The sequence below is a fragment of the Camelus ferus genome, chromosome 10 (genome assembly GCF_009834535.1).
Source record: "Camelus ferus isolate YT-003-E chromosome 10, BCGSAC_Cfer_1.0, whole genome shotgun sequence".
Classification (NCBI taxonomy): domain Eukaryota; kingdom Metazoa; phylum Chordata; class Mammalia; order Artiodactyla; family Camelidae; genus Camelus; species Camelus ferus.
Window position 1 is genome coordinate 394151 of NC_045705.1, and position 13971 is coordinate 408121.

Sequence of the window (13971 nt, forward strand, 5' to 3'; positions counted from 1 at the left end):
AGTAAGGACCCTCAGCAGCTGCCTGCACCTGCGCTCCTTCCAAGGGCAAATTCTTCTAAGTTATTGTATTGATTTAATTTGCATTCAGATTGCTCAGAATTTTGGTGGTGTATTTTCACTTGAATGATTTGCTATTAAGTGGAGAATGAATAGATGCCAGGTACAGACTCAAGTGTGGAGCTGAATTTTAAATTATTTACTGACTTTAATAGAATCATATTAATAGCAAAATAAGGGAGAAAAAAACTATGAGAGCCAATGGCTGTTTAACATTATTTCTTAAGCAAATCTTAGAAAATTGCATCGATCGTAATTTATTTTATTTAGCCTGCAGATTCATGTTATCCTTTTGTTCATTTGGGCTTAAATGATTAATTTTTTAAATTCTAATAAAGTTATAATTTAAATCAGAAGTAGTTGATTTTGATGTATATTAGCCACAAGATGCAAAAGCTCTCATTTAAATAAATTTTCACATTACAATCTGTGAACATATATTTAATTTGTGATGTGTTTATTATTGTAACCATCTGACTGCTTAAAATATAAACAGGAAAAAAAAACTCTCATTATGTGTTTTGGCATTCTTGTCAATGGTTAAACATCCGTTGGGACCTACTGAAAATTTTAATAGTTGACAATACTTGTGTCCTCATCTGTTATCACGTTGTGCCAAATCCTCTACATGTAGCAGTTGCATCTGGTTTTTCTAGGTTGAGAGACTGCAGTCGTTTCCCAGAGCAAACACACTTAGATTACACATATATGCAGTGAACATATTCTAAGGTAAATTTTGTCTATAGTACTGTTAGAGCAGGCAGATATCTAGATACGAGCAGAGAAAGAGGGACGCAGGTCAAATGGCAGGAATTGGGCAGAAAGGAGGGGCACAGGCCAAATGCAGGAAACTGTACATCATGTAAGCACCAGGGGTCCCTGGGCAAAGAAAGAAAAGCAGGAACCTCTGGGTTGATAAATGGTTGCACATTTTGGAGTGACAAGTGGCCTGGAGGCCGACAAAGAAAGGTGAGAAAGGGCAGGAATTTCCAGTATCCGAATGTAACCTTTTGCTCATTATGCCCTCATTTCAATAACATTAGCCTTGCAGATTAAAAATACCCATCATGCACCGACACCATGATACTTCTGATCCAGACTAAATAAGGACAAAAATCCCTCCTCCCTTTGGGAAGGTGGAGTTGGGATGAAAATCAGGGAATACAACTCAGACCCTTCCCTCCCCAATGGATATTCCACCCATTCATTTTTATACCCTATGTAGCTAACTTGTCAAAGAAACCAGGGCAGCTGCTCACCTGAGCCTGCCCGCCCTCCCCTTGAGAGTGTACTACGCATCCTTTAATAAATCCTCACTTTACTTTTTTTAACCTCTTAATCTTGTCTGAATTCTTTCTGGGACGGGACAGGAATCTGGAACACTGGTTGCGTCCACTGGCGACAGTACTTTGTCTGTGGTCATGAGTGAAATGGATAATAGGGTTTTCTTTTCAGGAACCCACTTCATTTTGCTAGTGCCGAGGCAATATACTAGAGAAAAATGTCTCTATTTTATGGCAGTGGCAGATGGCAGCAAGAGCCAGGAGAACTATTTAACAGGTGCTTAAATATTTTATAAATGAATAAAAGGAGGAGATATGAATAAATAAAGTAAGCTGAGATGCAGAGTGGAAACACACCTGTTCCCTGACCCTGAGGTAGAGAGCTGGAAATCGTCCTATTGTTTCTTCCTGGAAGAGGTAGGATTAAAGTACAAGAGGAGAAATAAGAGTATTAATTCACTAACAGGTAAAAGAACTAAATAAAATCACAACAGTAAGTATTGTTTATTTGGAACCTAGCGTGTGCCTGGAATTACACCTTTAATCCTGAGACCTCTTTGTGATAGACTCTAGTTTGCCATTTTGCTGATTTTCAGAAGGCTTAAGTAATTTTCACTGGTTCACATTGTATTTTTATTAAGGCCTGGCATCACACCGAGGTCTGTCAGACAGGCACATTCCCATAATATTACTTCTCTTCTTCATACAATGCCTGAGCCAATATTTACTGATTTAATTTGTTAATTTTAACTACCATCCTCCTAAGAGAATGCTGCCTTTGAGCTGATCCATTTCTTAATTCTTTTGATTATGCAGAACTGGAGGTAGATCCAACCATGCATCTGCCCTGAGACTGCAAGGGGGGAACAGACGAAGCAGTTACATAGAAGAGCCATGGGAATCTAGTCTCAAGAAATGGCTGGGTTCAAAGACAGCATGAAATTGGCTTGTGCTCAAGTGTTCACAGAACTATAAGCACTGTATAATTTAGCAGGGTATGTGAATGAAAAATACTGCAAACCATATCAGTAAGCAAAGAATGCTGAAGCCACCAAGTCATCAGCGGCTGCCGCCACCCCCCAGTGAGGACAAGCCTGCAGCCCAGCCTCTGCAGCCACTCACAGTGGTGCACCCTGAGGGGACTCAGAATAAGAAAGGACAGGAGACTGACCCTAGATAGCTAGGTGCACATCAAAGGAATGAATTCAATGAGCCCAAATGTTTGCTTCCTCCCATACACAGAAAAGCTCTTAATTCTTTAACTTGAGATACCTGGTTTTCTTTAGATAACAAGTAATCTTTTATTGTTCCAACTACCTGGTCTTGTAATGCTTCTATATATCCTAGCTCCTCCCCTACCTGCCATCTGAGAGGCTGTCATCCCGGGCTCAAAGGGGTTCGAGTCTTCAGAAATGTCTACTGAATAAAACATAGCTCTCAACTTTTAGCTGTGCATTTATTTCAGTTGACAGTATTTTGCATCACAGATGTTTTATAAACTGAACTTAGTTTTTTTCAGAATTGTTTTGAAAACCTTGAGGAACCCAAAGATTAATTTTATTATTTTGTGAATTCCTTACAATTCTCAGAAATATAACATATATTTCTCAAATAGTTCTTAAATCATTAAGAAACTTGGTTTAACTGAAATAAACCTCTTTCTTTTCTAATGATTATATGTAAAATAAGAAGACGATTATTACAATTACTGGATAAAATCCATTTAGCTGGAAAAAAAGGCTTGTGGAGAGATAAGAACAAATGCAAATGATAACCACTATATATAAAAATGGATTTAAAAATTCACATTTCTTCTGTACAGCACAGGGAACTACATTCAACATCTTGTAATAACCTTAAATGAAAAAGAATATGAGAATGAATATATGTATATATACGCATGACTGGGACATTGTGCAGCACACCAGAAATTGACACATTGTAACTGACTGTACTTCAATAAAAAAAAAAAAAGAACTAGTTAAAGAGATTCTAGAAAGGCATTGTTAGTGGCAATAGGATTTGAGAGCAGGTAGTGGAGAGTGAGGTGGATCATTGTAGCACTGAAAATAATGGGCAAACTTTGTTTAGATGCAAGTATGAATAATTGGATCTTGTCTATGTGGCTAGTTTAATTTTTAGAAAATATTTTTCTCAAAATATCACATAGAAGATGACTTTCCAGGCGCAGGAAATAATCCAGATATTCAATTTGCTTTTCATTTGCAGGTTATGAGTAATACATGTCAAGAACAAGGCTACTCAGATGACTGGAGGAATGGAGCTAGTAGGGGTAGAAATGGGGACTAACGCTTCAGAATGAACTAAATAAGTTATCGGAAACCTTCTCAGTTGGGAAAAATGAGTTTTTACTGTCAGTTGTGTCCTATATTTTCTTAATACAGGACACCATTACTTGTTAGCTAGATTAATTGTTCTCTAAGCTGAATTGATTTTCTGAAGAACACTTCTGATCAAGGAAGTCCTCTGTTCAAGAAACTTCAATGATTTCTGTTGCGTATTGAACACAAGGAAGGAGGGGGATTAGATACATTGAACTTCTAGACACGACATATTCTCACACAGCTTTCATCAAAACTCCACAATGTTGGTAAGATTGTACAGAGGAGAAACTTGACCTTCAGTGAAAGCCAGCACCTTGACCCGGTTCCATCTCTCTGTTAGTAGGAACCTCCCTTAAGGCAGATACTTGTTTATCTTGCTCAGATCGTATTTCCAGCTTCCATCAATGTTGGAGATGTTTTCCAGACATACTTGTTGAATGCACGAGTTGTACAGGAGTGTGTTTATACTCTTTCCATTGGTCCATACTCTGTTTCATAAGCTTTATATCCCTACTTAGGAATAATTCACTACTGCCTACTATGTATGTGCAAAAATTTATATAACAAGATTGGGGAAATATTTGACTATTTTTTCCTACATGGCCTCTGAGATGGCTCACTGATTCTTAACTTACACTCTGTAAATGCAATTTGCTCACTCAACCTTTTGATTTAGGTCAAAGAGTTTCAAGCTGTGTTTCCTGCAACACCTAGAATTTCCTGCTTTGGTATATTTGAATTAATATGGGGACTTCAAGGTGCATTTGAAGCAACTGGAATTCAGAACTCTTCCAAGTTGTACAGTTTTCTCCTGTTCTCAAGCAGTTGTTTTGCCTCAGACTAATCCAATGACAATCAGAGCAGCAATTCACGTGATTTGAGTCTTGACAACGTATTCAACTTACTTCATAAAAACCACAACTACCTTTCTTTCTGTACTCATTTCATCATTGTGCGTTACAAGAACACACAAGCACACCAATTGGTGTAAACAGTTGTGCATATGGAGAAAGCACAACTGACGCTTGGGGAGCATGCAACCCAGCCAGAGAGAGCAGAAGTAAGTGGCTTTACCAGAGCAGTGCCTCTCAAATTTCAACACCCATAAGAGTTGCCTGGGGACATTGTTAAAATGATATCTGATTCTGTAGATTTGGAGTGGTTGCCTGAAGTTCTTCATTTTTTTTTTTAACACGTTTTCCGGTGTGGCTGAAACTTTTGGTCCTTGGATCACAGTCTGAATAGCACAATGTAAGTCTATTAACCACAGCCTTTCACAACGTTGTAAACATTAGTAGTTGTGTTTTAAGAGAATGGAGAGTTAGCTTGTCAAGTGTAGGTTTGTTTAAGGGAAATTCTCCTGTATAAATATGTTTGGTAAGCAACCTGAGTGCAGAGAATGAATGCGTCTCTGTCATCTTTGCTTCTTACTGAGAACACCACAAAGGCACTGCAAAATGTGTCACAAGTCGATCACATGTTAACTGTGAACCTCATTAATGTTATCGGTGAATATATGACCCAGAGGTTGATGTTAGGTCTGAGTCTAGGAAAGTAGCTTGTGCTCAACACTTGGAAGTCCAAGGACATCAGCAGAGTGTCAAGGTTGTTTTAAGTGATGAAGTTTAAAACCAAAGCCAATGTACAGGAAAAAAACATAGTATGAACAAAAGGCATGAGTGTCTAACACATTAATTTCTTTGCGTTACAATGCCATAATACATGTTGTGTAACTCAATGCTTTCAGAAAAATTATAAGACTTTCAAAGCCTGAGGCTTCTGACTGTGTTGTTGGTAGCTTCATTTTACTCTCTGGATTAAAGCATCTTCTGGTAATTTTTATTACTGTCATAAGCAGCTGCAACAGCAAACCAGTTGTGTGAAAGCACCTTAAATAAATATTCAGAGCCTATGAATATTGGAGTGGTCTTTGTGATTGTAGTCAAGATAACCTTTAATGTAAAAAGTGAATTTAAAATTTGTCAATGTCTTTTTTTTTAAGTTTTATAAGGAAAACAAATCATTGAAGAGAAAAAGGAAACTCCTCACAAAATTTACACTGCATCTCTAGTACTGGAATCTAACAGAATTAATTGATTGTTTTCCTAATGAGTGTTTGGAATTTTCCAGCAAACAGATGTGGGCACCGAGGAACGTGAATATTGTTCTAGGGCAGGAAATGCATCTTGAAATGCCTATTAATTTATGAGCAGGAAAGAATGTGAAATGAATAGCAAACAATCGTGTCTAGACACATGTGAACAGATTTTAGCATTCTAATAAAACAGTTTTACATATACTTAATGAAATGAAACAGTGATGCCAATAATTACTATACTTTTGAGACAGAAAAGTGTAATGGACAGAATAATAAGTAAGGAATTAAAAGACCTTAATTTCCATTCCAGACTTGTGGCTCTGGGATGAATATAGACCTCTTACTATGTTTGAGCCTCAATGTTTGCATTTGCACCGTGAAAGGAAACAACCACAAGTTTCCGTTACTTGTGACAATGTGATTCCATGGGCGCAAACCTTATGTCTATTCTTGTAAGATGTATACCTAACAATAATATACTATTTTTGGTAAAAACCTTTTTTCTTTTCACAAAGACTACATTCCCCTCCTTTTTTTGGTTTGTTTTACACAGTAGCCCACCCTTATCCATTTACTAAAAAGAGACATACAGAATTCTCTTGTCTTCATGAGCATAATATATACAATGCAATAAGGAAGTTATGGGAAGACATACACGTAAAATAAGGAAGCGTGTGAGAAATGTTCGACAGATAGTCCTGAGTGTAGAGCACTCAAAATTTAAATGCAGGCTGATTGGTTTTTCAGCTGTGGAGGGGAGTCAGGAATGTTTGTATGAAGGTTTTAAAATCTGCTCATAGTCAATTATGTAGGTATAATCAGGACCATTTTATGGAGGAGAAAACTGAGTCATAAGAGGAGTAAGTAAAAAAAGTACCTAATGTCACACAAGCAGTAGGTGGTATAGTGGAGATTCACATCTGGGTTGGTTGGAATCCAGATTGTGACCCTTTAACATGGCGTCTATCAACTGGTTAAAGGTCACAGGGAGATGCCTATAAAACTCAAAGATGTGCTGACCAATTTTTAAATTACAGTGATGACAAATATTAAACATTCTTGGTATTTTCATAAAATCCCATTTTGCCTCTAATCTGTTCAGTTATTTTATTCAACACATTATCATGCTGCTAATAGAATAAATAATCAACATATAAGTATATTCAGTCTGACAGAATGAGGCATTCTGTGCAACTGCAGGTTTCTTATAACTTCACTCTCGTTTATTCTACAGAGGGCAAGTTGAGCTAAGGGGAAACAAAAATTCCTCAACTGGATTAGACACCCATGGAGTGGATGCCCCAAGAATACTAAAACTTTGTTCTCCTGGAAAGAGGTAAGAGGTACAAGAAGTAAGAGAATGCTGTTTTCCCACCAATTCAAACTTAATACGCTTAACTTTGCTATTTTGTAGATAAAAATAATTTCATAAGAATATGGCTTGTTACTAATTATTGAATTAATTACAAATTCAAATTTATCTCCAGTGGTTGAGATTTGAGACCACAGGAGATTTAAAAGAATGTAAAAGAGACTCTAAAATAATTTTCAAAACAAAGGCTGCAAATGACGTCAGCTACATCTTTGAAATAAATTCACATTATGCACAAAGATCCAAACACTACACGGTTTTATAAATTTCGATGTATTTGTTAAAATCTCAATCATCTTATTAAGTGTCTGTATCTCAGAAAGTCTACGGAACCCAATTTAGTAGTGTGAGTTAATGTGCAAAATTTTGAAGTGTTGGGATGATGGCCGTCTTTTGTACGCTTTTATTACTAGCACTGGTGCCCTGCTTTGGATTCGGTACCCAATATGTATATTGAATTACAGAACAATGCACACTCTGATTAATCAGAAATCTGGAGTTTTCAACAGCTTTAGCTGTGATTTACTTATCATTTCATTCTACTCCAAGGAATCATACGTATGTACTAAATGAATAAAATCCATCTGAGAGCAACAGTAAGTGTTTAGCACAGAGGTTAAAAAGCTTGTATCAGTATCATTTTCATAAGCTAGGGATTCTCTCATTTCAAAAACAAAATTCAACATTAAAGTCCTGTGAGTTGTTGTGTATCAAAAATATTTTCATGTTTGATATGCATGGTTTCTGCTTAGGTATTTATAAAACAAGTTGAAACAATTCATTCTCTCATTTATTCTTTCATTCACATAAAGATGTAATCTAGGAAAACAATGAATTAATTTTGACATAATCAAAACAAAAATATTTTTATGACTAAAGGGATACCACATAAGGAAACAGAAAATTATTCTTGTCTCTCCATCATTACTTCTGATCACAGGGAATACAATAATAATGAAATTTAAATAAAACTTGATGTGATGTTATATTAGAATAAGATATTTATAATACAAAAAATCTCAAATACTTCATATAACATTGAAACGTGTTTTACTCAGGGAAACAGACATTGCAAGAAACTCAAACTTATGCAATAGAATATTCAAATGAGCACTGAATCTTGAATTTACACAATCACAATAGTGTGAAAATCACAAAGATAAGGGAAAAATTCTACATTAATCTTCTTTTGGAAATATTTGACTAATCCATTTTGTTTTATTCTTCTAATTATGCTAAAAAGTCATAGTTGATATTCAAGGAATCTGTTTTCTCATCAAGAGTTAACTATTTTGATGTACAAATAAAATTTTTTTACTAGACTTTGAAATAATAATGGATATGAATATAACACAAAATCAGACGAATCAATTAAATCAAAGGGCCAACATATTTTACAGCATTCTGCCCAAAATTACTCAATTCTATGTATACAGTAGAACATTGTTTTGCTGATAATATTAGTCATCTTTTAAGACAGATATTCCAAAAAGGGTTTTCTTGCAATAATTTTGTCATGTTAGGTAGACACAAAGTTTTCTACCCTTTGTATATTAGAATTTAACTTCAATGTATCATGATTCAGAGGTCTCACGAAGAGTTACACAGTACTCCAAATTAATTGTCTTATTCATCTCAGAGAGTAATTCAGGTTTAGAAAACTTGTATTATATTTTTGAGTTCTTTTTAGTGATGGAGCTAGGTTTTATAGTAAACATATGAACCAATCAGAACTGACTTCTGACTTAACTCCCCACCCCCTACTCCAGCACCACCAATGGGCTGCCTTCTCGTGGTGATTTTTTTTTTACAGTTAACACTGGTTCAGAATATAGACTGAAGTTACTGGGTAATTTGGAGACAATTAACAACAAACCAAACCATCTTTAAATTGATCGCTTAAAAATACAGGCGGTACACCAGATTTAAAAACAAAACCAAGTTGCCTCAACATGCTGGTTTATCTGTTTTGCCTAATCAGCAATCTGCAGAAAGTTTGTGCTATGTCTGACCTATTTTAATTATTTCCCCCGCTACTTAAACAACGTGAAATTTTTTTGAACAATGTAATTTTTTTCCCACCTATAATCCCAATGTTCAAATGGTGAAAGCTGTTTTCTAGAGAGTATATGGACTCAAGAGTGTAGCCTTTATCCAAGCCTACAGGAATCATTGAACTCGGCTAAGAGTATATATTTTTTTCACTTTCTAATGCATATTTTTCATTTACACATATTCTTTTGCTTTATAAAAAAAGTAAACATCATAAAAGATAAAATATTGTACATATTCCAGAATCTTAACATACTTTTCTGTGAAATGCAAAAGAAAATTTATAAAACTTCCATGTGAGCAAAATCATACAGGAAAATAACTAAGAAAAAAATACATATATTTAACCATTTTTGTCTGAAGTATAGTTAATTTACAATGTCGTGTTAGCTTCAGATGCACAGCAAAGTGATTCAGTTATGTGTGTTTATATATCTATACATACACATAAATATATATTCTTTTTCAAATTCTTTTCCATTATAGATTATTATGATACTGAATATAGTCTTCTGTGCTATACAGCAGGGCACTGTTGTTTATTTTATATATAGTAGTGTGTGCATGTTCATCCCAAACTCCTAATTTATCCCTCCCTCCCACCCCTGCTTCCCCCTTGGGTGACTATAAATTTGTTTTCTATGTCTGTGTCTGTGACTCTACTTATGTTTTATAAATAAGTTCATTTGTATCATTTTTTAAGATCCTATATGTAAGCAATATCATATCATATTTGACTTTCTCTGTCTCACTTTATTTAACATGATCATCTCTAGATTCATCCATGTTACCACAAATGGCATTATTTTATTCTTTTTTTATGGCTGAGTAGTATTCCATTGTATAAATATACCACATCTTCTTTATCCAGTCAACTGTCCATGGACATTTAAGTTGTTTCCATGTCTTAGCTATTGTAAATAGTGCTGCTCTGAACATTGGGGCACATGTATCTTTCCAAATTAGAGCTCCATCTGGATAAACACCCAAGAGTGGGATTGCTGGATCATATGGTAAGCTTATTTTTAGTTTTTTAAAGAACCTTTATACTGTTCTCCATAGTGGCTGCACCAATTTACATTCCCACCAGCAGTGTAGGAGGGTTCCTTTTTCTCCACACCCTCTCCAGCATTTGTTATTTGTGGATATTTTAATGATGATCATTCTTATTGGTGTGAGGTGATACCTCATTGTAGTTCTGATTTGCATTTCTCTAATATTTAGCGATGTTGAGTATAGTTTCATGTGCCTGTTGGTCATCTGCATTTCCTCTTTGGAGAAATCTCTCTTCAGTTCTGCTCTATTTTATAATCAGGTTGGGTTTTTTTTGGACATTGAGCTACGTAAGTTATTTGTATATTTTGGAAATTAATCCCTTATCTCTCACATTGTTTGCAAATTTTTTTTCCCATACTTAGGTTGTCTTTTCATTTTGTTCATGGTTTTCTTTGCTGTGCAAGAGCTTTTAAGTTTAATTAGGTCCTGTTTATTTTTGTTTTTATTTCCATTACTCTAGGAGACAGATCCAAAAAAATATTGCTGTGATTTATGTCAAAGAGTGTTCTGACTACGTTTTCTTCTAGGAGTTTCATAGTTTCCAGTCTTACATTTTGGTTTTGATCCATTTTGAGTTTAGTTTTGAATATAGTTTTAAAGAATGTTCTAATTTCATTCTTTTACATGCAGCTGTCCAGTTTTCCCAGCATTGCTTATTGAAGAGACTGTCTCTTCTCCATTGCATATTCTTGCCTCCTTTGTCATAGATTAATTGACCATGACTGCATGGGTTTATTTCTGGCCTTTCTATCCTGTGCTATTGATATATAGACTTATAATCTGTTAGTTCTAGTTAAATACAAAAATTTTAGTTCTATATTGCTCCATTCCTGCAAATCTTTTTACATTCATACAGTTAATATGAAAAATAATCAATCATAATGATTAAACTTTTAAAATATTACATATTTACAGATAATTTAATATTAAAATGATAATTTTAATATTGTCTCTACATATTTTACACTTAAAGTGTATTTTTGTAATTCTTTATATAATCTTACATCTTTCAAAGAGGCTGAGAGTAGAAACAAAGCAGTCATACATTTATACATTTTGTTATATTAATGTCTTATTTACCATTCCTAGTTCTCTTAATTTCTTCCTGTGGATTCTACTTGCCATCTTGTATCATTTCCTCAACCCAAAAGTTTCATCTCAGCTACCCACTCTGTGTTGTTGCTATCAAACATATCATTTTTCTGTATGTTATAAGCCCATTAATATATACATATATACATGTTGCTGTATATAATTTCTTACCAGATTAGTTAAGAAAAGAAGAAATCATACTGTCTTTTGTATTAATCTACATACCTTTACTAGTACTCTTTTTTTTCTCTTCATGTCAATTTAACTTACTCCTTAGAATCTCTTGTCTTCAGCCTGAAGAATTTCCTTTGGTAGTTTTTGAAAATCATGTCTGCTAGCAATGAATTCCCTCAGCTTTTGTTTACCTGCGAATGTCTTTGTTTAGTCTTTATTTTAAAAGTTAGTTTTGCTAAATGTAAGATTTTTAGCTGGAAGTTGCTTTACTGTCAGCTTTCTGAATATGTCTCCGTCTTCCTTCTGGCTTCCATATCTTTCTGGTTAGAAGTCAGCTGCTTTCTGTTTGAAGTTGCCTTATACATAATGAGTCATTTTTCTCTTACTACTTTCAAGATTTTTCTCTTCATCTCTGGCTTTGATTTTGGCTATGGAATATCTGTTTGTGAATCCGGTTGTATCTGTCCTATTCGGAATTTATGAAATTCTTGGGTGTGTAGATCAAAGATTTTCATCAAACTTGGGAAGTTGTCAGCCATTATTCCTTTAAATATTTTTTTAACATATGTTTCTCTTTCTCTTCTCCTTCTGATACTCCCATTACACTTATGTTGGTGAACTTAATAGTTTTCCACACTTCTCTAAGACTCTGTTCATATCTCTTCACCCTTTCTTCTCTCTGTTCTTTTTATTGCATAAGCTCCATTGATCTGTTTTCAAGTTTGTTGATTCTTTTGCCAACACAAATCTGCTGCTAAACCCATCTAATAAATTTTTCATTTGAGTTATTATACTTCTAGATCCAGAATTTCCATTTGGCGCTTTTTTTTTTTTTTAATATATTCTCTGTTTGGTGGGACATTGTCATCAGATCTTCCCGTAATTCTTTAAACATGGTTTCTTTTGTTCCTTGGACATATTTACAGTCACTGTTTTGAAGTCTTTGTTTATAAGATTTACCTAGTGAGTGTCTTCAAAGGCAGTTTTTATTACTGCTTATTTTCTGTGTATGGATCGTATGTTCCCACTTCTTTGCATGCTTCATTTTTTTTGTTATTGAAAACTAGATAACATATTGTAGAAACTCTGGATTCTTGACCTCCTCTCCCTTTCTCACCACCCCCGTTCCTCAGGAGTTGTGGTTGCTGTTTGCTTGAACATTTATTTGTTTAGTGACTCAGCTTAACTAATCCTGCAGTTTATTTCCACAGCCATGTGAAGTCTCTGATATTGCTGCTCGTATTTGTTTTTCCTGGCTGTTAGATTTTTTTCTGGCTACCTAGGTATGCCACTTACTGGTCCAAGGTTAGATTTTCACTCTTAACCTCTACAGGTGTGTACGTAGTTTGAAGCCTGTTCAGGGAGTTTATATTTTTTTCACACATTCAGCCAGTGATTAGTAGTCTGGATCTCCTTCTGTGTTTTTTTGTTTGTTTGTTAGTTTTCATGAGATTATGCTGCTTTGAGCAAGCATATAATCTTCCAGACTGGCAGGAATGAGTGTAATTAATCAGGAGTTTTGCTAAACTGCTTATGCCAGTGAAGGTTCATCCTGTGTTGATGGATCTGTGGACGGTTTGGGGAATGCTTTCAAGTCTGTTCCACATCCTGCCCTGATTGCTTCTGAGTGGGTGCAGTCTAGGGCATGCAGACTTCCTGACCCCTGTGATCCCAGGAGTGCTCTTCTTGGCTGTTTCTTTTCTTGGTTCTGTCTATTAGACTTCTAACTGCTCTACTATTTTCCTTGTATCATGGAACTGTCAGGTTTCTTTTAATTGCTTTTCACTGAGATTGCCAATGTTTTTGACAAGGCCCTTAGGCATGAAGTTCTCTACTCTTTCTCCCAAATAAAGTCAGTCCCCTCAGGCAGAGCTGTGGAACGCTTTGCCCTTATGGACTGTCTTTCCTTCTGGGAAGAAGCCCTGTGCTTTGCACTGAAGCTAAGGATGAGGGCCTGCTTTTCCTGGAATGACACCCCTGCTCTACAAGTGGGTGCTTGAGTGGATGGTTGATGACTTCTAGTCTTATTTTGCCTTTCCCAGAAGGGAACCTCCACTCTACCAGTGAGTTGGGGGTAGTGATAATCAGTGCCCCAGTGTTTCTGGCCTGCCACTTCTGGTGTAGACCTTCCACTGTATGCGTGGAGGCTGGGTGAAGAAGGGGAGAGCTGGTCTTCGTGCTTATACTTTCCTGGAAAAGAGATTTTGCAATGATGGACCGATGAAGATGTAAGGCACTCCTGGGACAAACCATAGCCCCATCCTGGCAGCTGGTATGAGAAGGAACTCCAGTGTTCTTGGTCATACCTCTCTGAAGTACAGTGCCTATAGTTGAGTTTCCACCAAACAGAAGTGGTGGTGGTGAAGGAGCTGGGTTGTAACTCTCATCATTCTTACTGAGATTCAGTAGAGTGTTTTGAATGAATCTTTCTCCATTAAATAT